The 25,667-nt window shown below is 36.0% G+C and overlaps 1 protein-coding gene across 4 annotated transcripts in view; it reads left to right on the forward strand.

Annotated features, from left to right (window-relative positions):
* The first annotated feature begins 3,640 nt into the window (after positions 1-3,640).
* The window catches only part of LOC131438801 (OTU domain-containing protein 7B-like), a 51,059-nt gene continuing 29,032 nt past the window's right edge, over positions 3,641-25,667 (forward strand). For 2 of the 4 annotated variants that reach the window (XM_058609086.1, XM_058609092.1), the window contains exon 1: positions 3,641-4,357. The gene's annotated coding sequence lies outside the window, so the exon portion shown is untranslated. Of the gene's footprint in view, positions 4,489-25,667 lie in introns of all 4 variants that reach the window. The other 2 variants (XM_058609089.1, XM_058609088.1) reach the window with 2 other exon arrangements.

The following is a 25,667-nucleotide window of genomic DNA, read 5'->3' on the forward strand; positions in this document are numbered from 1 at the left end:
TTCATTTCAATACAAAACCAAAGCCATTTGTTTCAAGATTTCATGTGCAAATTCATTAAGATGCAAGATCAGATTATTTTCCATTTAGCATTGATGTGTTTTTGCTTTGGATGTGATGTGTTTTGCTATTGAATTGAACTACATGTGTGAAACATTTCATTTTCAAGTGGAAATGAATACAGCACAAATGTATGTGCAAAACACTTGATTCGGTCAACCGTGTTTCAATTGAAATCTACACACTTAGTTTTCTTTACCGACTTCAGCAATATTCTACCGACTTTTACACAGCTGAACGTACGGTAATCTGTTCAGTAATTTATTAATTGACGAACGTTCAGTAAAACTGAAGTTTGTTCGAATTGTCATTTTTAACTGTACTGGTCAGCAAATGTTGATGAGGATTCAGTTAATATTGCTGTTTAGTCAGCATTTGTTTTACGTTGAAAAGTTACCGAACCAGCGGTTAAACCAACTGATTGAATCAGTAATTTTTACAGTTCAGTGCAGCAGAAAATTAATTTTGAATGATTAAAATATTTTATTTGAAATTTCGGAAAAAAAACTTGAACAACTGATTGCTCTACGTCCGTTTTATTTTTGATTTAAAAAACATTAATTTTCTTTCATCTCATAGCTTCGGCGAAAGTTTTCACCCGTTGTAGTAAGAGTTCCAATATCATATAAAGTGTTCATAATGAACAAATAAAACAGTTTATCTGCAGGATGGCTTTTACAGTTGAATACTTCAAAACACTGGCACAGCAATTCGAAGCAGTACAGAATATATCCCTCTACTGGAATTTTAAGATCGCGCCAAATAATAGCTCCTCCTTCAGCTTTGTAAAGTAGTATCAGGATATAATAATTAACCTCAGGAAACGGGTCATCAACCTGGAATAACACATATAAATTCACAGATATAACAGCGGAATTAATTAAAACTAATATTGTATTCGCTCTTTGTGATGGTATTAACAAGACGGAATTTAAAAAAACAAAAAATACAGTTATTTACCTTTAACCACTGAATTATACCGTTTAACGGGTTTATTTTTTCTGTATCTGCATCCTTTGTTCTTTTAGCGCCACGAGAATTTTTAATTTCATCCGTTTCGGTATGTTTAGTGTCTTCATTAATTGAATCTGCTGGCTCATTATCCGCTAGTTCCGCATATTCAAATGCAGATTGAAATGACGGGGAATTCACGAGAAATTGCGGTTCTCGGGGATGTTTATCCAAAATATGTCTTTTTAAAGACCAGAACCGACTATAACGCATATTACATTTCGAAAATGTACAGTCGTAACGTACAGCGTCAGGAAATATATTCCATTTTACTCACTTCGATCACAGTATACAAAAACCAATATGGCGTGCTATGTGCTTGCGTTTTACAAATTGATTCGGTACTCTACCGAACAATTCGCTAAAAATCGATAAATTACTGAACGATCAGCACGATTTCTATTAAATTTACCGAATAATTTCAAAGTGAAGACAGTTCGGTAGATAATTACCAAATTTTCAGTACATGTTTTTGAAGAGCTGAATTTCGGTAACAAAATATGCTGAATACGTCAATTTTTATAAGAACAGCAGACTAATCGGTAATTTTTATAAAAATAGCGAATTTTCCAGTAAAAATATTACCGAACTGAAAATCCGAAAATAAGTGTGCATATGAAAAACAATGTGACATTCATATGAAATACATATAGAATCTGGAGGTAACGATATATCTTATCATTTTTATGTGCTTTTTAGATAAATGTAACATGATTTCCACTAAAAATCAACAGGTTTTACATTCATTTTTAGAGTTGAGTGTATATTTTCATGAGTTTCATGTGTTTCACAAGTAGTGATAGTTCAAATGCTTTGCACATCATGCTAGCGTGCAAATTATTTTCAGTGTACCTTTTTTTGTTCTCCAACTTTATATAGAAATTGCTGCCAGTAAGACATACGGGCTGACTGCAGATTTTTTCGGATATACAGACTTTTACAACCCTGTCTGATGATATTTCAATTTTTTACCTGGCATCTCTGTTGTCATCGTCAGCGTTGCCAACCCTATGGATTTATCCTGTTCTGTATTTTTGTCTTTTTTATGTTAAATCTACGGATTTAACATAATTTGTTAAAAAAATTATTGACTATTCATTTTTTGTTATTTCTCTAGATAACAAAGAAAAATTATTGAATATTGTCGCATCGTTGTTAGAGATATTTTTTCCTCATGTCTAATTATCAAACATCTATCGTAACCGATTACTTATTTTTATTAGGTCTTTTTTTTCGCTTGGAATTCCAAACTGTTAATTTTACGTACCTTTCGATTTTTTTTGTGTTTGGTATTTACAAATTTTCATTTAGTGAGTTGTTTTGTCTCTATTGGGAAGAATGATTTGTCGGTCGAAAGAGTTCCGCACGGATAGTTCGTCTCAATTGGCATATTGTCGCAAAACTGAAATGTAGAGGCGCTGCTTGTTTAGAGATGATACTTTCGGCAAGAGCTGTCAAATCGGTAGGAAAATTTCTAATTACTCCACCTTTTCAACAATTTCTTATGAAAACGGGCAAATTCATTTGAAAAATCATAGTAGAGGTAGAAGAAAAAGTTTTTACTCTGAGGTGGTAATGTTGATCTTAGTTCATTGTGCGAAATCTACCGTTTATTCAGAACAGAGCATTAAACTTGGTTTGATACCATTTTCAAATGCCTGGAAATAACAAATAAAGTATCCAAAATAAATAGTACTCGATTGCTATACATTCTAGTACTCGAGAAATTAACATTACATTGGTTTTTGTTTAAAAAAATGTTGATTCGAATAAACCTAACCTTACCCAATTTCACACATTTCTGAAGATTTTCTATGTTTATTCGTAGTTTACACTAAAAAAAGTAGTAGTAATCACTTTGAAATCGATTTTCTTCTACTCCGAGTGTACTTTCATTGCTGATATCTATTTGTACTATTAAATAAATGATAAAAATGTTGCAAATCACTACTGTCGATATGAAAATTTCCGAAAGAATCCTCCTTTCTTGGTTCTATTTTTCATTGGCAGGTGTCGCTACCGGTAAATCAGCTTTACGACAATGTGCCAATGGAGCATATACGAGCATTAGAGTGCCTATAACCAGAGTGACGACATCTCATCCGTAATTTTGGCAACAATTCAAAACATTCCATTAGCTTTACATTGAATTGACAGGTCGTTTGCTCGTTTGGAACTGGGAGCTGTCATTCCAAACGAACAGCTGTCGCCACTCTGATTATAGTCACTCTAACGAGCATAAGAAAACTTGAAGCAAAGACATCATATCAACAAGATATCCAGCTCTAACATATCCCGAACAAATGTCGCATGTCGCCCTCAGGTGAGTCCGCATCGAATCTCATACATAGAAGTAGGGGAGAGAAATGTCAAATTCGTGCACGCCAAAATAGCAGGGCTGCGCACCCATACAATTGACATGATGTGTTGAATATGATGCCATGCGATGGCGTTGTTGAACTGAAGATTGATTATGCTCCAAACTGACAGGGTCTGCTTGAAGCCAAATCTACGGATTTGACTTCAGGGAAAAGTGGCATCACTGGTCATAGTAGCTGCACTATTTTCGTTTATAAATAAACGATTCTTTTATTTTGTTTAATAACTTACTTCGGTAAAGATTGGTGTATAATAGAGAAGAATAATCCAGTAAATCATTTCAGAATTTGACAATTATTGATGAGTAGCAGAAACATGCCAAAAGTTGTCACACAGCATATCGAGTTCCGCCGATGCCTTTTTGCGTAACGGATGATGGTCGTTCACTTTCAGTCAACTCGCGTTCATTCGTCAGTCAGGTCGCAAAAATAACTTGCTGGTGCAGTGGAGTGTTTCGCGATAAAATACCAAATACAGAAGACAAGTGGAAATCTTTTCCGATTAAATTTCCTTCAATACTACTATCATCTTGATGTAATTTTGAGTGGAAAACGGTGAGAGATAGCATTTTATTTTGTTTTGACGAAAACAATCGCGTTTTGTGCTGTTTTACAATGTATGAAAATACATAAAATTCGATAATTGCTAGTGACAACTGAGATGGATAGTGCGAAATCGAAAGGAAATTCGCGGATGTGCGTTTTAGTTAACCAAAAGAGTAATCGAAACATTGCTTTGGTGTTGTGTTAGTATTTTTTCTATGTGGAGTTGTGTTCAATAGGCGAAAATAAGTCACAAACGGTCTACCCCTTGCGAAACTGATAATTGCTACCGAAAAAGGAAGTAGTTTGACGAAAACGACAGCTCGACGATAGCGACAGACGGAACAGCAGGGATTTGCAGAACGGTGTGAGTGAAACAAGCCAGTCATATGGGGAAAATATGTACACATGTCTAAATATACGATCCTCGGGAAAATTTTTGGCATGGCCGTGCAAACACACAGGACATAAAGCCCCGCAAAATAACACCAAGAAACTGTAAATATGAGAAACTGTTGCTACTGAGAGCTATCTGCCTTAGCTAGATAGGTTCAATGAATTCATTGAATGTATTTGCGTACACACACTGCGCTAACTTAGGTAGGCTCGGTGCAAAATGCATTTTTATACCTATGCGTTCAGCCTTTTCAAGGTTAAAATTTACTGCAAGGTTGCGAGCGTCATCGAATTGGAAAAAAATCACTGTATGCAATGTTTCTTCTAGAATTGTGATTTGTTCGGATGAAATAGTTTTATTATTTAGTCGATGTGTTTACGGTTACGTTGGTAGATTAATTTCATTGTAGAGATATCGGTCCTGTAAAACCTGTTATACCTTTCTTCTCTCCATCCAAATCTATTTCCTATTTCTTCATTTTCACTATTCACTGCAAGGCGGATGCGCTGACGATCAAACACGGCTGATAAAACCAGTTTTACTGTGTAATCACAGTCAATAATAAAAACTTACTAGTGTCAATAGATCATAATGATTGTGCTATGGTGAAGTAATCGATTTATCAATACTCCTTTATTCAAATCAGGGCTTTAAAAACCTCGTGTGAATTTGTGAGTAAGCATAACTTGATCGCTTCCATAGTGATTATACGCTAGCCATCGCTTGCAACCCGGAGCGATGAAACCTAATAACATCGCAAGAGGAACGAATTTCATACCATAGTAAAACAATAGAAGCAAATCTGATAAAGTTCAAGTGCATTGGGTGAGATGGACCAAACCATGGTCTTAGCCAAAACATCACACCAAAAAACACCAAAGATTGGGGTATTGGTTTATGAATCCTGTGAGTTACCAGGCGTTGATTAAAACTATTAATTCGTGAAAGAGAAAGTAAACTAGAACTCAGTTCTATGTGGGAAGATGTGTTAGAAGATAAAATAATTTAGTTGTTATTCTCAATATTTTGCACGTACTAAAAATAATATCATTTTTCCTTGAATATATGAAAGCGGAATAAGTCTAAATTCAAAGTGACATTTCGTTTTGAAATGGTTTGATTGTATTTAGTTCGAGTTGTTCAGCATCGTGGCTGATATGTAAAATAGCAACATAAACGACATACATCTATCGTTTTTCACATCAGAAAAGCAAATATGTCAAGGACAAGTATCTAATAATGAAGAGCGGCCTTCGGGCTTCCCGTTTTCGTGCCCCATTACACCAATCGGATGCACCATCACCGTTGTGTCATCCCTGTCACAGGTGAAGGTTATACTCTATACTGTCTTCATTCTTCTACTCCACTACTACAAAAACCTCTTGCCGCCCGCGCCGTATGTACAGGCGCAGTCTGTCCATCGAAATGGAACGTTTTGTTGGTTTTGTCGTCATCAGCTTCAGGTTGTGGTGCGAAGCCGTTGGGTGCTGGTAGTAGTGGCTCGAATGCACTTGCAACTACAGTGCGATTCATTAGTTTAGCCAGTCACAATTATCTTTTGATCGTCGATCGATTTCGAAACGTTTCAGTTTTCCGCACTGATAAATGTATTCAGATTTCGCAATCTTCTAAGAATTCTTGTTTGTCTATCAGTTAGATTATAAACATTTACAATGTCTAGTTTCCGGTCAGCAAATTTTATTTTATATTTTTCGTTCAACGACGACGGACGGCACAAACAGGCTATTAAAATTCTTCCGTGTTTGCCCGACTCTTTGCCTAAATCCTTAGTGGTTATCGTCATTCGTCTGGTTACTGTTTGCTACTGGTGAACAGTAAATCAAAATGCTATGAAATATCTATATCCATTAAGAAGCAAGAGGCAACCAACGATTGACGGAACAGTTTGTAAATAGCGAATGAAATAATCTGTTGAGCGAGTTGAACAACATCGACCAACCTCGTATAGAAAGCTCTGTCTGTTGTGTTTTATTGGCGAAGTTGGGTTCAAATGAAAATTAGTACTGACTGGAAGTAAGATGCTTGGTGCATGTTCGATCCTGAAAATATTGATCAAATAACATATGCTTGTTTTTAATAGCATTCTATGGTATACGGGGAGCACTTTGTAAATATTCAAAATTGCATTAAAATCATTATTCAGAGTAACAGATGCTATTTCTGATCAATTGTTTGGGCGAAAGTCGCTACATTCGCTTCCAATTTTCAGTTTTAATCAAGTGCTCACTCGTTGCATCAGAATTTTACTGTTATTGTCTGAAAACAATCCGATGATTGATAGCCGTTTGATGAATAGAATAGTGCGGGTTCCTAGTAATGAAAACCTGTTGAGTGATGTATTGATGCCTTTCTCATCACCGGTGATATGAGAAATTGTTGCAAGTTAATTTTTAGAAATTTCCACGGATTTATTTCCGGAACCAGAAGTTACAGCCATTTAAACTTCAAACCGGTTTAATCAACCAATAGTAGTTTTCAAATGGGCCTTACTTCCAAATGAGCCTACGTTTGTTAAAATCAGTTAAGCCATCTCAGAGAAAATTGAACGCAAAAAATTCGTTGAAATGTGCACACACACATACACACTTAAATTTTATTGCTGAATCTCGGCAAAAAAATGCCGAGATTTGCACAGCCGAGAGATCGGTAATCATCTCGGAAAAATAATAATTACTGAGAATCTCGGCACTACCAAATTTGTTAACTGTCAATTATTACCGAACTTGTCAGCAGCATTTTTGCTGTTAGCTCGGCAAAAGCGATTATGATCGAATAATGAATTGCCGAGTCATCAGTAATCGAACGTAGAAAGGATTTTTCGTTATTATTGTACGAAATAAATATCACAAAATCTAAGGCTAGGGAAAGGGTGTTTTATTGATGTCCACTTTAATGCGCTATACAAAAAAAAAAACAAAACTCAAAAGAAAACATCACGGTTAAAAAACAGTTATTCCCAGTGCTGTTCAATGCATCTACCTGGAAATAAGAAGACTTTTGTAAGAATATATCAACAGCAGAGTTTTTTATTTCACTTATCTTTTCAAGAAATATAAGAATCTTTTACCTTCATCCAATATATATTATTTTCCCGCTCCACCAGCAATGGCTACGTGGTGTTTTGCACATTCGACAAGAGACATTAAATGACAAGTGTTTCACCGAGTTTCAGTAAAAGCTAAAACACTGTTCGAAATCTCGGCAAACAGATTTGCTGATTTCGGTATATTTGTTGTTTACTGACAAGCTCAGCATTATATTTTTCCAAACTTCGGCAAAAGAACGCACTTTACCGAGATATCAGAATATTACATTGACGAATTTCGGAAAAGAGCATATGGATTACTGAACAATCAGTAAAATGTCGTGTTGCCGATCTAATTCGGTATTTCATTATGCCGAGCTCAATAATCTGTTTTAAGTGTGTACACATACACATACGGAAATTTTTCGATCTCGTCGAGCTTAGAGAATGGCAAAATGTGTTGATTTTTAGTAGTGGCTTGCAAAGTTTGTTCAAAACAGTACCAGTTCAAAAACGGAACTTAGCACCAATGCTTGGGCTTTCACTTTTCAGTGCCCACTATGAATGATAAAACTGAAATTATAATAGACGCGTATGGTGATTATAAGTTACAGGGTGGCAAGTGACCGGGAAAATCGGGAAAACCGGGAAATAGTCGGGAATTTGGTTTTACCGGGAAAAAGTCGGAAATTTTAGTGCAAATCCGGGAAAAAAATCTACTAGTCCTAATTTTAGTAACGATTTTCAGCATCATGATTTTCCTGATACAACAAATGAAAAGATGAAGGCCATTTGAAGTAGAAGTTCAGTACAAGTTTTGAAACTTCATATTGTCCCTCACAGGTTCAATGGAGCCAACACCTTTGCAATTTTATATTAATAAGAGCTTTCTTAGTTGTCATCAATCACAGCAAAATGAATGCTCATAATGAAAAATAAGGATAATTTGGATGCTTCGGCTGGATTTCTATTAAATCTCGACAAATATTAGAAAAGATTCCAAGAGTAAATGACAGTTTCTCTTTGTTTATTTTCTCTTTCAATTATTCCTTTCCAACAATTTTTAACAGCAGATCGAAAGTTGATAGTTTCAGTCGTTATTCTATGCAAAGTGTAAGATAGAGGAACTGTCATTTGCACTTAGGACCTTTTCTAGTGTTTTTCTTCGAATTTCAGAATAAGTATGCATAATGGTAAAAGTAACATCAGGTGACATGTTTGATTTTTTTTAAAGAATTCTTAGGAGCCGTGTTTTTAGTTGCCAGCCAATGATTTCCCCAATTTCACCAAAATTTGTCCCAGTAATGTCAAATTGTGACAATACTTGTTTAGTAATCTTGGTATTGATTTCAATAGGATTCACAAAATCGAGCTGTCGACTTTCATTTTATTTACCGTTTGCAAGGAGTATTTGATTTCCTTCTTTGACAGCTAAAATTGGTTTCGCAGAGTTCGTAAGAGCCTGTTCAGTGTCGATGATAGGAGAATCAAATTTAGATCATCTCAGTCACTAGAGGCATAGATTGTTGTTGTTTTTCCAAAGTGACAAGCGTACATTTTAAGAATTCTAGAAGGATTTTGTTCTCTCTCCAAAACCCAACTCTGGAAGAATATCGTATATGTTGCTAGCAATGGCCTCTCGTCCTTATGTGCACCTCGTGCACAACTAGTCAAATAGGCTCTGTGAGAACTTGTATGCACACATTCAGGAGATGCTTCAGTGGCTTATGCTTATGGTAGTTGAAAACAAATTGCTGTGTCAGTTGCAACGTCGAAACGGTTCTGATATCATACCATATAAGCAGTGCAAAAAGCAAAGTCCTGGCATTACATTCCTTCCGTGGAATTTGGCCTTGCATTGCATGGCTAGTGCTACGATCCTACTGACACTAAGAATCCTTCCAGGTCGAGATTCGAACATACGACAACTGGATTGTGAGACCAGTGTTCTATGCATTGAACCGCCAACCCGGGCTGATATAAGCAGTACACAACCCGTAATTTTTGTCACGAGACGCCACTGGTTGTTAGAAGGAATCGGGTTTGCGGGAGGAGTGTTGTGCTTTAGTTCATTCATTTTTAATTTTTAACCTTATACTATACCAGGCTAAAAAAGTTTTGGAATACACTAGAGATGGGCAGTCCGCATATGGTGCAAAAGAACTAGTTCTCCTCGAAGATTGAGTGAACTGGAGTTCTTTATTGAAGAATGATAGCTCTCTATTCTTCTCAATAGAATAGTTTGCTGGTTTGAGGAATCTGGGAAAATTTCGCGAAATTTGAATAAGTATACAAAAGATAGTGATTATTGGTAGAACACATGCAAAAAGACTTCACTATTATTGAATCTGTTTAGTAGAAAATATAATTTCTAGCTCTCCTATTATTTTCGAAAAAACATACAAAGTTTCAGAAAAACGAAAGAACGGTTCAGTAGAACTAATTCTTTCGGTACAACTATCAGGTTTTCAACAGTTCTTTGAAATGAACGATTTTGCCCATTTCTAGAATACACTCCTAATTTGCATAAGTTTTTAAGAAGGACTGATTTTCCAGATAGCCTTTAAAGACTGATTCAGTGGTAGTATTGAAAAAGATTGAATAGTTCGAAAAATAATTATTTTAATTTTATTTGTAAGAAAACTACAAAACACAAACAAAGAAGTTTAAATAAATTGTGTTGATTTTTCATGAAAATTGCACGAATTTTGATGCTTCATTCCTTCGTGAAATGCAAGACTGATCACTTTCATCACCGTTGGCCAGATATGTTTCTGTTTCAATCCTACCGAAGTTACTGGCGAAGTAAAATACAAAATAAAGATGGAATACATTGGGCTGGATGGTACTGTTAGTTCAGAAGATGAACGTTTGGAACAGCTGTGGATAAGAGTTTTAATCGTAGTTTCAAGGAGATACCCGAAAAATACTTATTTCTCAATTCTCGATGTTTTTTGGACATGTTGAAAAACCGGGAATTTTTAGTCTCGCGCACCGGGAAAACCGGGAAATTAAAATCGCTAATTCACTTGCCACCCTGTATAAGTCTTTTTTCTGAAATCGATTCAGTTATCTACGAGAAGCGTAGAGAGAAAAAAGCGTGTTCGGAATCAAAAGTGACAGCCATTTGATCTTCGAACATAATTAATCCCCGCCTCAACAGTATCTTTTTAACAAGCCGAAGCTTGTTACAATCGGTTTAACCATTGGAATAAAAACCCAGAAAGAGAGCGTTTTGTTGTTTACGTCTCTTATCATTATATTTCCGGAACCAGAAGTGACCGTATTTGAACTTCTAACAAGAGCTTTCGAATTAGCCAATGCTTTTTAAAATCGGAAAAGCCATTTCCGAGAAAAGTGAGCGGCACGAAAAAATGCGTTTTTGTTGGAAACGTCACTTATATCATTAAATCTCCAGAACCAGAAGTATAATCCATTTGAACTTCGAAACCCCATAGTAACTTTCAAACGAGCCTAAGTTTGTTGAAATCGGTTTGGCCATCTCCGAGAAAATCGAGCGGTAAACAAATCGTTGATGTAGATCGATTATCGTTTTATAAATTACAACTTTTGACTTTGTGCAGAATTGTCACGTTTGTGCTAATTCGATTGGTGTTAATTTTTGATTTCAACTTAGTCCCTTTGTTCTTAAATGAGATCATCTAGTTTCAAAAGAAATATGTATATAATACACACACAGTATAATAATTATGTTACTCGGACTGCCAGGCCTCGGTTCAAAAGTCGGATTCCACAGTGATTGATTAGCTGTTCTATACGGAAAACGCTAGAATAAAATCGAAGACGTCCACGATTCCAATGCTCAAGCGGGCAACGTAGCCTAGTTTTTTTTATTTAAAAGGTATTTTTATTCAGGCCTATTTGCGTACAAGCTTTACGTGGCCGAATTAGCCGATTTTTTAAATTATGTGTTTTTTTAACTTTAAGGTCATTCGCCTCTCCAAGCCCGAAAAGCTTTCTGACCCTACGTGCAGGGTTGGGAATCGAACCCAGGTGGGCTGCGTGAAAGGCATCGACTAGCCCATCACGCTATACCCGTCCCCTCGAATATAATCTATTTCAATCTTTATTGTTATTGATTACTATTACACTAGAACTATGCACCATTAGTATTTATAATTGACTAACATGATAGCGATGTATACGCCTGAGTTTCCACCAACGTATATATTTTTGATTTGTGAATCTGGCACCAGGTTATATGAATGTTATATGTTTCAAAGTTCTACGTGAACGATAATACTTGGCATGTAGTTTGAAGATAGATTAAATCAGTAGCGATCAGTTCCACGAAGAATCTTGCAGCCATTTTGTTCAAAGTTTTTTATTTATACACCTTATTTTGCTGCCATTGTCAGAGAATATTAAGGTTATGGAGAAATCATATAAAAATCAGTATGGTGCCACTTCAAACTGACAACTGTTATGACAATCATCTATGTCATGAAGTTACTTTAGACTTATTTTCAGAACATTCGATATCATTCGAAATATACTTAAGATTCGAATGTGATGACTCTCACACTCAGAACGTTATGTTTATGCGCTAAACTTTTGTAAAACAAATGGAGCGTTCTTGATTTCTTAGTGCGCCTAAGAACATAAAATTTACGTAAAGAAACACTTAGACCTATTCTTAATTCTCCTAGTGGTGTGAGAGTACCTCTATCTTTCACAATAATTTGGGCTCATTTTCGACACATATTTATTCGGGTAGTTTACAAAAGCATACTTCAGCGTTTATGTTACATATTCGGGAACATTTCTCAGCCCAACGCGCTCCGCCAAAGATGGTTCACAACACCTTCCGTTCAAAAACACTCAGTGCACGTGGATCCTACGCAAGCATTGTCCAGGACTCGTGCCCGTAGAGGATAACCGGTTTGATCAGCGTTTTGTAGATAGTTAACTTCGTACGACGGCGAATTTTGCTCGATCAAAGCGTCCTGCGCAGTCCAAAGTAAGCACGTGTGTGCATGTGTCTGCATATGTCATTATCGGCAGTCACCACTGAGCCCAAGTACACGAACTCGTCGACCATTTCGATTTCATCACCGCCAATCAGAACTCGTAATGGGTGGCTACCATTATCTTCTCTCAAGCCCCTATCTTTCATGTACTTTGTCTTTGACACATTGATGTCTAGTCCGATTCGCTTGGCATCAGCTTTTAGTCCGATGTATGTATCTCCCATCTTCTCAAAGTTTCGTGCTCTAATGTCAATATCAATGGTTCAGCCATTTCGGAGAAAGTTGGACGCGAAAAAACAACGCGTTTTGTTGGTTACGTCACTTATACCATTATAACTTCGAAACCAGATGTCACAGCCATTTGATCTTCGTACTTGTTCAATGGTCCAATAGAAGCTTGCAAGCGAGTCTAAGTATGCTAAAATCGGTTCAGCTATCGCATAAATTGAGCGCGAAAAAAATTCGTTGATATGTGCACACACATACATTTTTCGATCTCGTCGAGCTGAGTCTATAAAAAAAGGTTGAGCGTTTTTTTTAAATAAATATGTATTGAAATATGAATTAAACTGAAATTATTAAGATTTAAATTGGGTGTTTAGCCACAATTGGTGACTTTCCAGTCCTTTTATATACATGATTTGGTTATTACCATTAAGACATCATTTGCTTCCGCAATTCTGTGATTTTTGTGTAGGGAAAACTGTAAGCCTACTGGAATTGTGTAATGGGAAAAAGGAACTTATATTTAGTAACTTACTAACTAATACAGAGAGCGAATCGATTCAATTGAAGATTGCATCGATTTTTGTCGGAATTTGCTTATAATATTATGTGACATTACATATAATGGTTCTATATTTGAGAGTCTGTGTAACTCATTTGTACTAAACCAGGGAGGACGCTTCAAAATCATTTTCAGAATTTTATTCTGAATCCTTTGAAGCGTTTTCTTCCTGGGGGAACAACAACTTGACCAAATTGGTACTGTATAAAGCATGGCTGGTCTGAAAATTTGTTTATAAACTAACAATTTGTTTTTAAGACAGAGCTTAGAATTTCTGTTTATAGGAGGATATAAACAATTAATATATTTATTACACTTGTCTGGATTCCTTTAATGTGATCCTTAAAAGAGAGTTTTTTGTCATACGTTAAACCAAAGTGTTTTGCTTGATTAGACCATGTCAATTCCAAGCCATTCAATTTGATGATGTGATTATTGTTTGGTTTAAGAAAATAAACTCTTGGCTTATGAGGAAAGATAATTAATTGCGTTTTTCTGCATTTGGTTTAATTTTCCATTTTGACAGATAATCACTGAAAATATTTAAACTTCTTTGTAGGCGACTGCAGATCACTCTTAGATTTCTACCTGTGGCTAACAGACTTGTGTCGTCCCAGAATAGCGATTTCTGACAACCAACGGGTAGATTTGGAAGATCAGAAGTGAAAATATTATACAAGATTGGAGTTACGCTCGAACCCTGCGGAACACCTGCTCGTACGGGTAGCAATTCAGATTTACAATTCTGATAGCTAACCTGAAGAGTACGATCAGTTAAATAACTTTGAATCATTTTGATCAAATAGATAGGAAACTGCCTTACCTTTGTGCCAAACACTGTCGAATGCTTTTTCTATGTCTAGAGGAGCAACTCCAGTGGATAACCCAGAAGATTTATTTGCTTTTATCATGTTCGTTACTCTTACAAGTTGATGAGTAGCTGAATGTTCTTGACGAAATCCAAACTGCTCTGGTAAAAAAATTGAACTCTCATTTATATGAGACATCATTCTCAACAAGATATATTTTTCAAAAAGTTTACTGATAGAAGAAAGTAAACTAATTGGTCGATAACTTGATGTTTCTGCTGGGTTTTTGTCAGGTTTGAGGATAGGAATTACTTTAGCGTTTTTCCATTTCTTAGGGAAGTAAGATAATGAAAAACACTTGTTGAAAATTTTAAACAAGAGTCTCAAGGTAACATCGGGAAGATTTTTAATAAGAATATTAAAGATTCCATCATTACCAGGAGCCTTCATATTTTTAAGTTTCCTAATAATTGACTTAATTCGTCTCAGTAATGTCATCTTGTAATAACACTTGAGTTGAAATATGATCATATTTCAGTGAAACTTCATTTTCGTTCAAATTAAAATTGTGGACACTCTCGGTTTGCTGAACAAATTTTTTGAGCTTTTTCGCCATTTGTAAGAAGTATTTGATTTCCTCCCTTGAGAGCAGGAATTAGTTTCTGAGGTTTCTTAAGAACTTTTGAAAGTTTCCAGAAAGGTTTAGAATATGGTTTAATTTGTTCAACTTTTTTAGCGAAATTTTCATTCCGCAAAAGAGTAAATCTATGCTTAATTTCTTTCTTTAAATCATTAACTATGTTTTTCCTAGCAGGATCACTAGAACGTTGATATTGTCGTCGACGAGCATTCTTCAACCGAATGAGCAGTTGAAGATTGACATCGATGATAGAGGAATTGAATTTAGTTTGAGCTTTGGGAACTGAAAGATCTCTAGCTTCGATAATGTAATGATTCAAATTATCAATTGCTGTGTCGATATCCGCAGAATTTTCTAAAACAGTTTCATGATCCACATGATTTTCAATGTGAGATTCGTAATCCAACTCTATGATAGTTGAATATAGAACTAATTTGATTAATTATAGCTTCGTTGGAAAGTCTGAATGTTACAGGAAGATGATTTGAGTCAAAGTCAGCATGTGTAATCGGTTCACTACGAATGTGACTTTGATCTGTTAGAACCAGATCAATTGTAGACGGGTTTTTTTCACGGAAGAGAAACAAGTCGGATTACTGGGATGAAGAACTGTGAAGTAACCAGCTGAGAGTTGATTATGAAGTATTTCACCATTACAGTTATTTTGCTTACAATTCCACTGGACATGCTTAGCATTAAAGCCCCCTATTACGAAAAATTTCGGTCGATATCTTGTGAGTTTTTGCAAATCGCCTTTAAAGAAATTTAATTGTTCGCCGGTGCATTGGAATGGCAAATATGCTCCAGCGATGAAATAAATTCCATGAATGGTTTCAACTTCGATTCCCAAGCTTTCAATAACTTTAGTAGCAATATGAATTTTGTGAACTTTGAGAAAATTATAAAATTCATCTTCACTCGATTTCAAAGATCAAGCATTCCAATTTAAAATATTCAAATAATTATTTAACATCACTGTTAAATTTTAAATTCATTATAATATTAGTTGCAAATTGCCATCCGATTTGAAATGCTTCAAAAAGTGATGAAGTCGAATTCATTCGGATGATCATTTGAAAAAGTTGATCTTGTAGGTAGATTTTATTTTCAGTTATTTCCTCTAAATCGACTTCGTTTAAAGAAGCGAATGGCATTGAAGGAATACTGGCCTACCTGTTACGTTATTAAAACTGTCGTTAGAAGAAGATGACGTGGCCGATCTACCTAATAATAAATTGTTTCCGTTAGAAGATGAATTGGAAGGCGTACCTGTTTTTTGTTTTACATTCGAATAAATAAGTGCCTTAGAAGAATTAGGCGTGGCGTTTGTTGGATTGGATTTATGATTTCCATCGCAATTTGAACATGAAAATTTATCAGTGGTTTCATTCATTGGACAAACGTCTTTCGAATGCGATTTACCACAATTCAAACACCGTATATCCATATGACAATTTTTGGTTCCATGGCCGAAGCCTTGGCAACGATGACATTGCGTTAAGTTTGCAATACGATTATGCCGTTTCTAATGTTCCCAATGAATTTTAATGTGGGAAATGAAACGTACTTTTTCTAAAGTTTTCAAATTGTTTACATCACTTAGATTGAAGTGTATTAGGTAAAGTTCATGGGAAATTCCAGAGTGTGGTTTAGGAGTACCATTCGCTCATTTTACATAAGTATTACTTAGGAAGGGACAAAACCAAGCAATTCTTTTAGTTCATATTCAATTTCATCAGTACTTTGATAATTTGATAAGCCTTTCAAGACAGTCAGTCAGATTTTATATCATATGAATCGAAATGATGTGGAATGATACTTTTACCGGGAGGAAAGTAGAAAGCTCAGTATGGAATGCTTTGAAGTCGGAGTACATCACCGTCACTGGAGGCATAGATTGTTGTTTCTTCCCAGAACGACATGCGTCCATTTTTAGAATTTTCGAAGAATTTTCTTTTATGTCGCTACAATCAGATTCAGGAAGAATATCGTAAATATTGTTAGACAGCATAGGATCAACGGAAGGGAACGTCATCCGATGTCTTTTATTTTTACACTCAGATTCTATAAAATCGTCAATATTGTTAGAAAAAATTGGAATAACGGATTGGAATTTCTTCCGTATTGTATTATTTTTAACCTTAGGCTTGTTCCCTTTTCGGTTGGACACAGGCATTTTTGAAGAAAATAAATTAACTAGGCTAAATTAGTCTTCGATTAGACTCCTAGTCTTGATAAAAACTAATTTTGTGGTAGTTTTAATGAAGACTGATTAGTTCGAAAAATTCTTTGGATGGATGGCCTTAAAAAAAGGCTGATTAATTTCTTAGTCTTGAAAAAGGCTGATTATATTAGAATATCACTATTTGTACAGCCTCAAGAAAGGCTGACTAATTGTTAGTCTTCAAAAAGACTGTTAGTGGTTCAGGTAGCATTGTAAAAGACTGAAGCCTTGAATCAATTAAACTCTAGGTAGCCAGAAAAAATTTCCAGGAGTCACGACCTATTCGCGTGCGATGTGAACGACTGTTCAACACCGACTGAGGTAAAATTGTTGATTGTTAGCAATGTACTCTAAGATTCAACTTGAAAAGTTTAAGGTTCAGTTCCACAATGGATTTCTTTCACCAATACTTTCACTTTTCAACGCCCACGATGAATGTTAAAGTTGAAATTATTATAGAGGCGTATGTTGTCAGTAATCTTTTTGCAAATATGGAAAATCATAACTTTAATGACACCAACAAATTATTGATTATGTTAACAGTGCGTTTATATTGATGAGAACTGCTTTTATTAAGCATAGCTATAAATATACACTCATATAAATCTGTTTCAAGAGCATGCTGCTTATAAATTCTTGGTAATTTATACTGAGGAAAATATTGTCTAGCTTTTTTCATTCACGTTTTCTGATTCCGAGCTTATTCGGTCTAACAGTTTGCTAGCTTCCATTCTAAATGATATAATTTAAGTCGTAAATATTTTCAACCATTACAAATCCGCTCATGATACTTCTATACAGTCATAGCATTTTATTGCACTACCAACTACAATCTCTAAATGCAGGCCGTACTTGTTTTCTACTGTTCGTTGAAACGTCGAATGCGCAATAATATTGAAGATGTTTAGTAGCCGATATTAAAGTGTGTTTGGTTGACGTCGGGTGGATGACTAATGTTCTAGCGAGATTCAGTACAAAAAATGTGGAAGGCTATGAGTTATTCACAAGCATCGGTGCACAACGGCCGGACTTGAAATTGATTCTCTACCTCCCTGTCTCTCCTAGTATACGGTTTCGAACCGATTATCACCGATGATCGCAAAACACTGCGTGTAGGATGTCGTATTAGGTAACCGTGTACGGAAATACACAACACAAAAAGCATGCAAATCTAAATCTATCAGTAGTAAGCCTTGGAAAAAAATCGGCAGCCGTAAACGGGAACCGATCGACCGGAACGAGGTCAACCCAAACCACACCGGAGGTATTCCGTCATCGTCGTTGGTTGCCACGGCAGTCTTTGCTATAGAGCAGAGTCAATTTTTATCGGATCTCGTTCCGATTAGCCCCTCTGCCGTATCTGCTGACAACGTGTTCTTTCGAATTTTGTTCTCCTATGAATGAAATGTAATACGATTTTGACAAATTTGATGTTAAACCTACGTTGACATTGAACCGAATAGATTCAGGGGTACAAGCTTCCAGCAAAAACAAAAGCCTCACTATTTCTTTGTACGTCGTACTTGAATATCCCACATTAGGGTAATCAATTCTGTGCAATTTGATTAAGCTGACATTTTACCGCTCGACGAACAAAAACAAATCGTCACTCGATTCGCCGTGCGATCTTCGCTGAAAGTAAGCAAAGTTCATTGTGTTGAATTGTAGGAGCCGCTTACGAAATATGAAACTAAACATTCTACATTGCTATGAATGGCTGTTTTGTAAAGCGGGGCCCTGCTATGCTGTGCGCCTGTACGTAGGTACGTGCCATGTAACCAGCCCAGTCAATGTTTAGAGACAGCCGTTCGGTCAAGTTCAAAAACTCGAGACGCGCTCAGTCGTGACTCATGTACGACCGTGTGCTTTCATATCAGTCAGCTAGGTCTGTGAGTATGATAGGGGTTCAGTCGTTCTCTCGTTCGTGCCGAGATCCAATGTTGGCATGGTTGGGCCGGAGCTTCAGTATGCTATTAGTATCAATAGGATTACGCAAGAGACTGTAGTAATGGTTATAGTTAAAAAAAAACAGATGAGCTGGATTGATTTGCGATTTTTCTCATTGCGAGTGTTGAAGTAGCAAACTTTTTTTCCATTTGTTTAAGCAGGATGCAAGTAACAAGAAAAGGCCATCATACTGAAATAGTCATGTCCTAACAAACTTTTTTGGCAGGATTTAGTTTCATGCCAGTAGACAAAGGTATGAGACTAATTCAGTGAATTTTCATTCTCAGCGAGAACCATCCGAAATGCTCGGAAAGGTGTCCAATCGTGATCATGTTGCACCCACGGCAAAAATGAAATGCTTAGAAAATGAAAAGAAACGAGCAAAATTCGTAGTGATGTAGTGATGTTATTCTCATATAACTTAAGTTTTCATAAATATTACTAAGAGATTTTTATTAATAAGAACAAGAAAGTTTGGTTTGGGCATAAACTAACATAGCCCTGTCAATGTATAAACTGTTCTGAGTCAAGTTTAGAAGAATTCTTCGTTTTTGTGGTTTTGGAACCGCACGGAACGACCGAAATCAGCATTTTCGCGAAAAATTTAGTTGATTTGCTGATTTTAGTTAGTTATTTTTTGAGACAACTAAAAAAATCTTACTTTAGCTAATTTAGATTTTTTATTCTCATTCCCTTAATAATAATAAAATATTTGTTGAAATGACTATTTTTTTTAGTTGAATTCACAAATTAAACGTACTGTCATTTCTTAGCTAAGGCACATTTCATTTCCATTCAACTAATTTTTTAGTTGAATTAAAGAAATAAAATGTTGTTTTCAACCAATATGAATGGTTGAATTGGCTTCTGCAATCTGCAGCTATGTGGCGCCCTGTCACTGAAGCGGTAACACCGTAATTACTACTAGCCACTAGATGGCACAGTACTGCCGAAAAAATTTCTGACGCGGTTGTCTTTTCTATATTGGCAGGTATAAATACGATGTTGTATTGGAGAAAAAGACATAAACGAAACATAAACATCTTTTTGAATTTTTTTCTTCTAAATCACTGTTTTCTTCATTTTCACTGAAAACTTTGAGCACTCGGAAAACAAAAACCGAATACAAGTAGTACACCGGAAGGCGTAGCCCGGAATGAGAAGATACAAAAAAACATCATTTGACGTGTACAATTAGAGTGCAACATTCGAAACTCACTTCACTGTTTCGCGTAAAAACATTATTACCCACAATCGCTTCAACTGCGCACAAATTCTGAATAAATACACTTTCCACTAACAGTTTACGTCATTTTTACATATCGGTTTAGAAATTTATATAGGGATATATCGTAACACATGCGAAAAACATCTAAACAATTTGCGAGCAGTTTCAACAAGACTGTCCCTTTTAGCTTTTGAATGGATTGTTTTGCTTTGACACTGCTGTCCTTCAGTAATGACGGTGATAGATAAATAGAATCAAAGTTTCTGATTTTAATAACGAAATTAGTTGTCAATGAGAATTTCCCTAGGCTTTGGATGATGAGCTACAGGGTGCGTACCCCCGCTTGGTGGATGGGGGTGGGAGTCAATTTACACTTCGCGTATTTACAAAGTCTGACCATACCGAGATCGATCGTTAGCTTATAAATTTAAAAGATGAAAATTATTGTGTTGTCTGAATCGATCACGGAGTGGACAGGACTAATAATGCTTGAAATTGACAATAGGTCATTAGGTGGTTTCGAGCATTCTTATGCCTGGAATTGGTCACCAATTTGAATTATTTTGATCCAGTTGGGATGAATATTAATATATCATATTCGTCCTGAGCTTGGTGAATTTAATTCTAAAAGGAGGACTATTGTTATCAGGAATAGGAGTAAATTGATATCCTATGAACCGTTTAAGAACTTTCAAACCTTTCCGATCCGGCTCGGTATCGGTAATGTTTACAAATTGCAATGATGACGAAACTGATTAATCAAGTGTGAATACACTCTCATATCGGGAAAGGTTTGAATGTACTTAGATTTCTCAAACTTGGACACAGATGTCACCTTCTAACTAAGAGTGTGAGATGTGTGTTACTGGAAGAGAGCGGTTCACGTGGACCATTTCATCCAATCACACCTAGTATTTCTTCACGAAATACATGTAGTTCTTGTTTCCTGGATGCGTGCTCAACACTAGAAGGCCCAACACTTAGTTTAGACCTAGACTGCTCAAAGGCAGTCAGAATGATGGAAAGAGAGAAAGTCAATAATATAAACTGTGACAGAATAAATAAAAGCTAGTGCAGTATTCCTAAGTGCATATATCGGTAAATAAAGAATTAAAAAAGTTCACAGAATTTCACGCGGTCCTTCCATTGTTTACATACTGTGACTTTCCTGGGCAATCTAGTGTTAAATGCGCATCCTTACATTATATAATTTAACAAGCTTACTAACACCTAATTTTCTTTTATTCTTATAACGAGAAAATATCAAAATAAAAGATTATAGACAAAAACGATATGGATATACTAGGATGCTACAGGAATACCAAAAGGAAATTGAAAACAAATCAAGAGCCCCAGTGAAACGACGAAACATTGGTATGTTATTGTAATAAATCTTTTGATGACATATTAACTTTTGGTAAGTCACAATATTTCTATTTTTATTATTACTTTTATTATTATCATTATTATTATTGTTGTTGTTATTGTAATATTATAAATATTTATTTCTTTATTCTTGATAAATTATCACATTGAGATATTAACAGGTTTCTCCGGCATAATAAAAAAGCGATGCAATGGGGAAAAGGAAATGTAACGTAACTTCGACAAAGATAGAATTAATCAGAGCAGATTAGAATGGATAGTGTTAGTAGATCAAACATATCTACATCTGTTTAGGAACTTTAAAGTAATAATCGTTTGTACCGCTTCAGACATATAAGACTATTTAGGAAAGCAGGGACAAGACCGAAGCGGATACAATGCGAAATTTGCAAAGTTTCATCGACGAGGACATTTAAGACACAGAAGCAGCTGGTAAGAGGACAAAATACGAATACGACAGAGACGCACGACTCAATGATTGACTGGTTACAGGGTGAAGCACACACTTCCTGCTCAAGTGACAAATTCTCTGGCGAACTTGCAATAGAAGATACTCGTATCTTTCGTTGCAAATTGATAGCCGCAAAGGAATCTGTCGCTTGGGTTACATGCTGGAGGATTTCCTCCTTCGTTACTAGTGTTCATTTGGGCACCATAGCCTAGTTCGTCTGGTATGGAAAGTGTGGATCGTTGTAACCACCCCCCTCGGCCAGAGCAGCCCATAAAGGGAAAAAAAAAAAAAATTAGTTGTCAATGAGAATTTCGTGTTGGATTGAAATATTACTGGTTTGTGTCCAGAATATTCGCCAACTAAACACATTCTCTAAAAATAAGAGTTTTTTTCAGCACAGTAAATTCTAAATTTTAACTAATTTTATAGTTATTTTGGAAATTTTGTTGTTAAAATCAACTAATTCAAAAACAGTAATACGAATTAGGCGCAGAGCTAATTTCGGGCGTTCCGTGCGGGAGTCGGGTCCGAAACGAAAGTCAATAGTTTTTGTCTAAGTTTATGAAAGTTGAATTAGTCGCCTTGAAATTGAAGTAGTTATGAGCCTCATTCAGAAAAAAGTACGTTTTTGCATTATCGCTCTAAATGACGGGTTGCAATTTAATACACACTCCGCCCTGTACCGGAACCCGAACTCGGACAAAATTTTGCATCAATTTATGAGAAAAGCATACTTTTCATTTTAATGTAATTGGTCCATCGGTTTCTAAGTAAAATCGGGTGCATTTTTGAAAATTTTTTGACGTGACTTTACTATGTAGCGCCTTTTCAAAATTCGCCCTGTGGAGGAATGGAATATCTCGAATTGTAATAAATGCAAGAACATTTTTTTTTCTCCATGCTGTTATAAATTTAATCAGCAACTTATGATACATTTTTTAACAATGTGAGATAACCATGAATAACTCAAAAATTAAGTTTTCTCAATTTTTTGGAAACCATGAGGGAAACTAATCACTGCTTACGTTTCTCGTACCCTCGACGACGGTTTTGAGGTAATCAGGCTCATATCAGTTCCGATGTTCAACTGTACGTGCATAAAAGGTAAACCATGATCGATAATCGATAATTTCTTTTAGTACTTTTGACGGAACTGGATGAACCTTCCACAAGCAGCGTGATATAAAACCTCAAAAGCTCAGGTCGAGCTCTCTTTCGCATGTATTTGAAAAGTCTGAAAAATCGGAGGGAAGTGTTAAAAAGTACTAGATTGGTCTACGTGGTTTATGAACAGTCCCTGGCGAGCAGTCGCATTCAACCAGCAGCAGCATCAACAGATTATCAGTATTCGCACTCAGTTTCTGAATACTGGATCTGGATTCGGGAGCTGCATTTTGGATTATATTCAAAAACATAATTCAGAACCTGAACTCTGAACATCATTTCAGGTTTAAAATTTAGTTTCAGAATTTTCTTCCAGATTACAGGTTCAGAAATTAAAACTATGACTCTGGAACTGAATCCTAATTCTGTATTATAAGGCTGGTTTCTCGACTAGATTTTATAGCTGAATTTAGATGCTTAATTTATGTTCGGGATTCGAATCCTGAATTCTCATTTATGATTTCAACTTCAGAATTCACGAACAAAATTCAGAATATGAATTTTAGATCAGAATTCTGGAGCTAAATGTTAAATCTGAACACTGAATCTAAGTTATAGAACTGACTTCTGAACCAGAATTCAGTTTCAGAATTTAATTCAGGAACTTGGAACCGGTACGTTTGACCATGATTGAAATAATTTTGAGCTGAGTTTAGAAGAATGTTTTCTGCATTTCGCTCTAAATGACGTGTTGCAATTTCATAAACACACAATGATTCCGTAAATCGGATCCAGACAAAATTATACACTTACTTATGGAGACATAGTACCTTTCATTGCTTATGGGAACATAGTACCTTTAATTTGAATCTTAAATTTGTGAAAATTGGTCCAGCCATTTCTGAGAAACTGAAGTGATTTCCGGCTTGGAGTACACGATCACTTTTTTCGGTACTTCCGCAATCGGGAAAGATGATCCGGTATGTCCAAAAACAGTGTTTTTAGTCATCAACTAGCCAAACCTGTTCAATTGAAGAATTATACGACTTGCTTCTGAATATGAAATATTCAGCCTGTAATTCCTGAACTGGAAGACGTATCCGTATAACTTTCTTTTCGACCTAAGTTTGTGAAAATTGGATGAGCGGTCTGTGACAAAATCTAGTCCGGGTCATTGTTCTTTTTCAAGAACCGAATTCCATAACTTCACACGGCTTCCTTAGTAAATTTTGGGAATTTTTGCTGCATTCAAGTTCTACGCGAAGAGCTCCAGGAAACCCATCTCTGAACAAACTTTTCCAAACATTCACTTTTACCGCAGTTTTTTTTTTGACGGTGAACTGGTATTGTTTCCCAACTAGGCACGCTTTACTTGAACCAACGTCCTACAAGTTGCTTCTTCCGTGAAAAACGTTTTAAACAAATTTCGATCCTCACGCCTCCCCGCTTAACTCAAGCGTTTTTCCATATGGATTTCTGATCCTTTTTAATTCGTCCATTTGAAATCAAATGTTTCTCGATCTTTTCAATCAGGCGAAATGAATCACCACTGGATGAATTCCATTTCACATGAAATTCCCAAAATCAAAAAAAAAAGTTTAAATGGCAAATGTCTTAGAATTGTAAGAGACGTCGAGATCTGGTGTGCATGAAATTTAGAATTGAATTTTTTTTAGAAATAATCCAAGATCTAGATATTTTATGCAATTCGAAGACAAAATCGATTTCGGAAATTTCAAGTACTCCAAACTCTTCTAACCTCCTTAGGCAATTTTCCAAGATTGAACATTTCTAAACTTTGTCCTACTCATATCCGATTTAGTTGAATCGAATTTAGTTAGTTTATCGATAATTTCCACAAATAGAAGTCGGACGGCGTTAGATAGGGCGAACCTGGTCGTCAGTTTTGAATATCAAGTGACCCAGGAAGTGGCTCAAATGCGTTTGTCAGTTGTATTTTGTTTAAGGATATCTACGAATCGTTAGACTGTTTTGCAATATTAGACGGGTATCCCTTCTACGTAGTTTGTGTACGCTTATAAGCGGTTCGACAGTTGGCATTCATGAGTCAAGCCATGGGAAAATAAACAAACGAATCGATGATACCAGTGTTGCGATGAGCACTAGTCAGCGATGGAACACCACTTGGTTCTGATAAGCCTATTAGTCATAATTTTTGCAGTAATATTAGTTCGCTATTACTTTCCATGAAAACATTTTCTGATCTCAGCATTCCGTTCAAAGATTATCAAGAGTAGATTTAATCAATGATTATCTGTCCTCATTGAGGGGGAGTAAATGCATCACATGCCAAAGTATATATTTGATTCCAATTGAAATTGCTTTCTAGATAGACCGATAGATTTATATAATCACGTATTGTGTTCCACTCACCACCCCGTCGATACGGCCTATAACTGCCCCACAATTTGTTCGGTTTTATGCCGTAAGTGTTATCGTAAATGTGCTATGTGTGCGTTGTGATGCGAGTAGCACCCGCCACACACATGTTAGCATCTGACGATGAGCGTAGCTAAAGATTGAGATATCTCATTATTTGGTAGATCGAAAATTGTTGCCAGTTCTGGGTACTGTTGTTACCTCCCATTGCAATCAGTCCTACGGCAGCACTGCAATCAGTCCTACGGCAGCACTGTCTGTTAGCCA

Source organism: Malaya genurostris, chromosome 3 (assembly GCF_030247185.1).
Source record: "Malaya genurostris strain Urasoe2022 chromosome 3, Malgen_1.1, whole genome shotgun sequence".
Classification (NCBI taxonomy): Eukaryota; Metazoa; Arthropoda; class Insecta; order Diptera; family Culicidae; genus Malaya; species Malaya genurostris.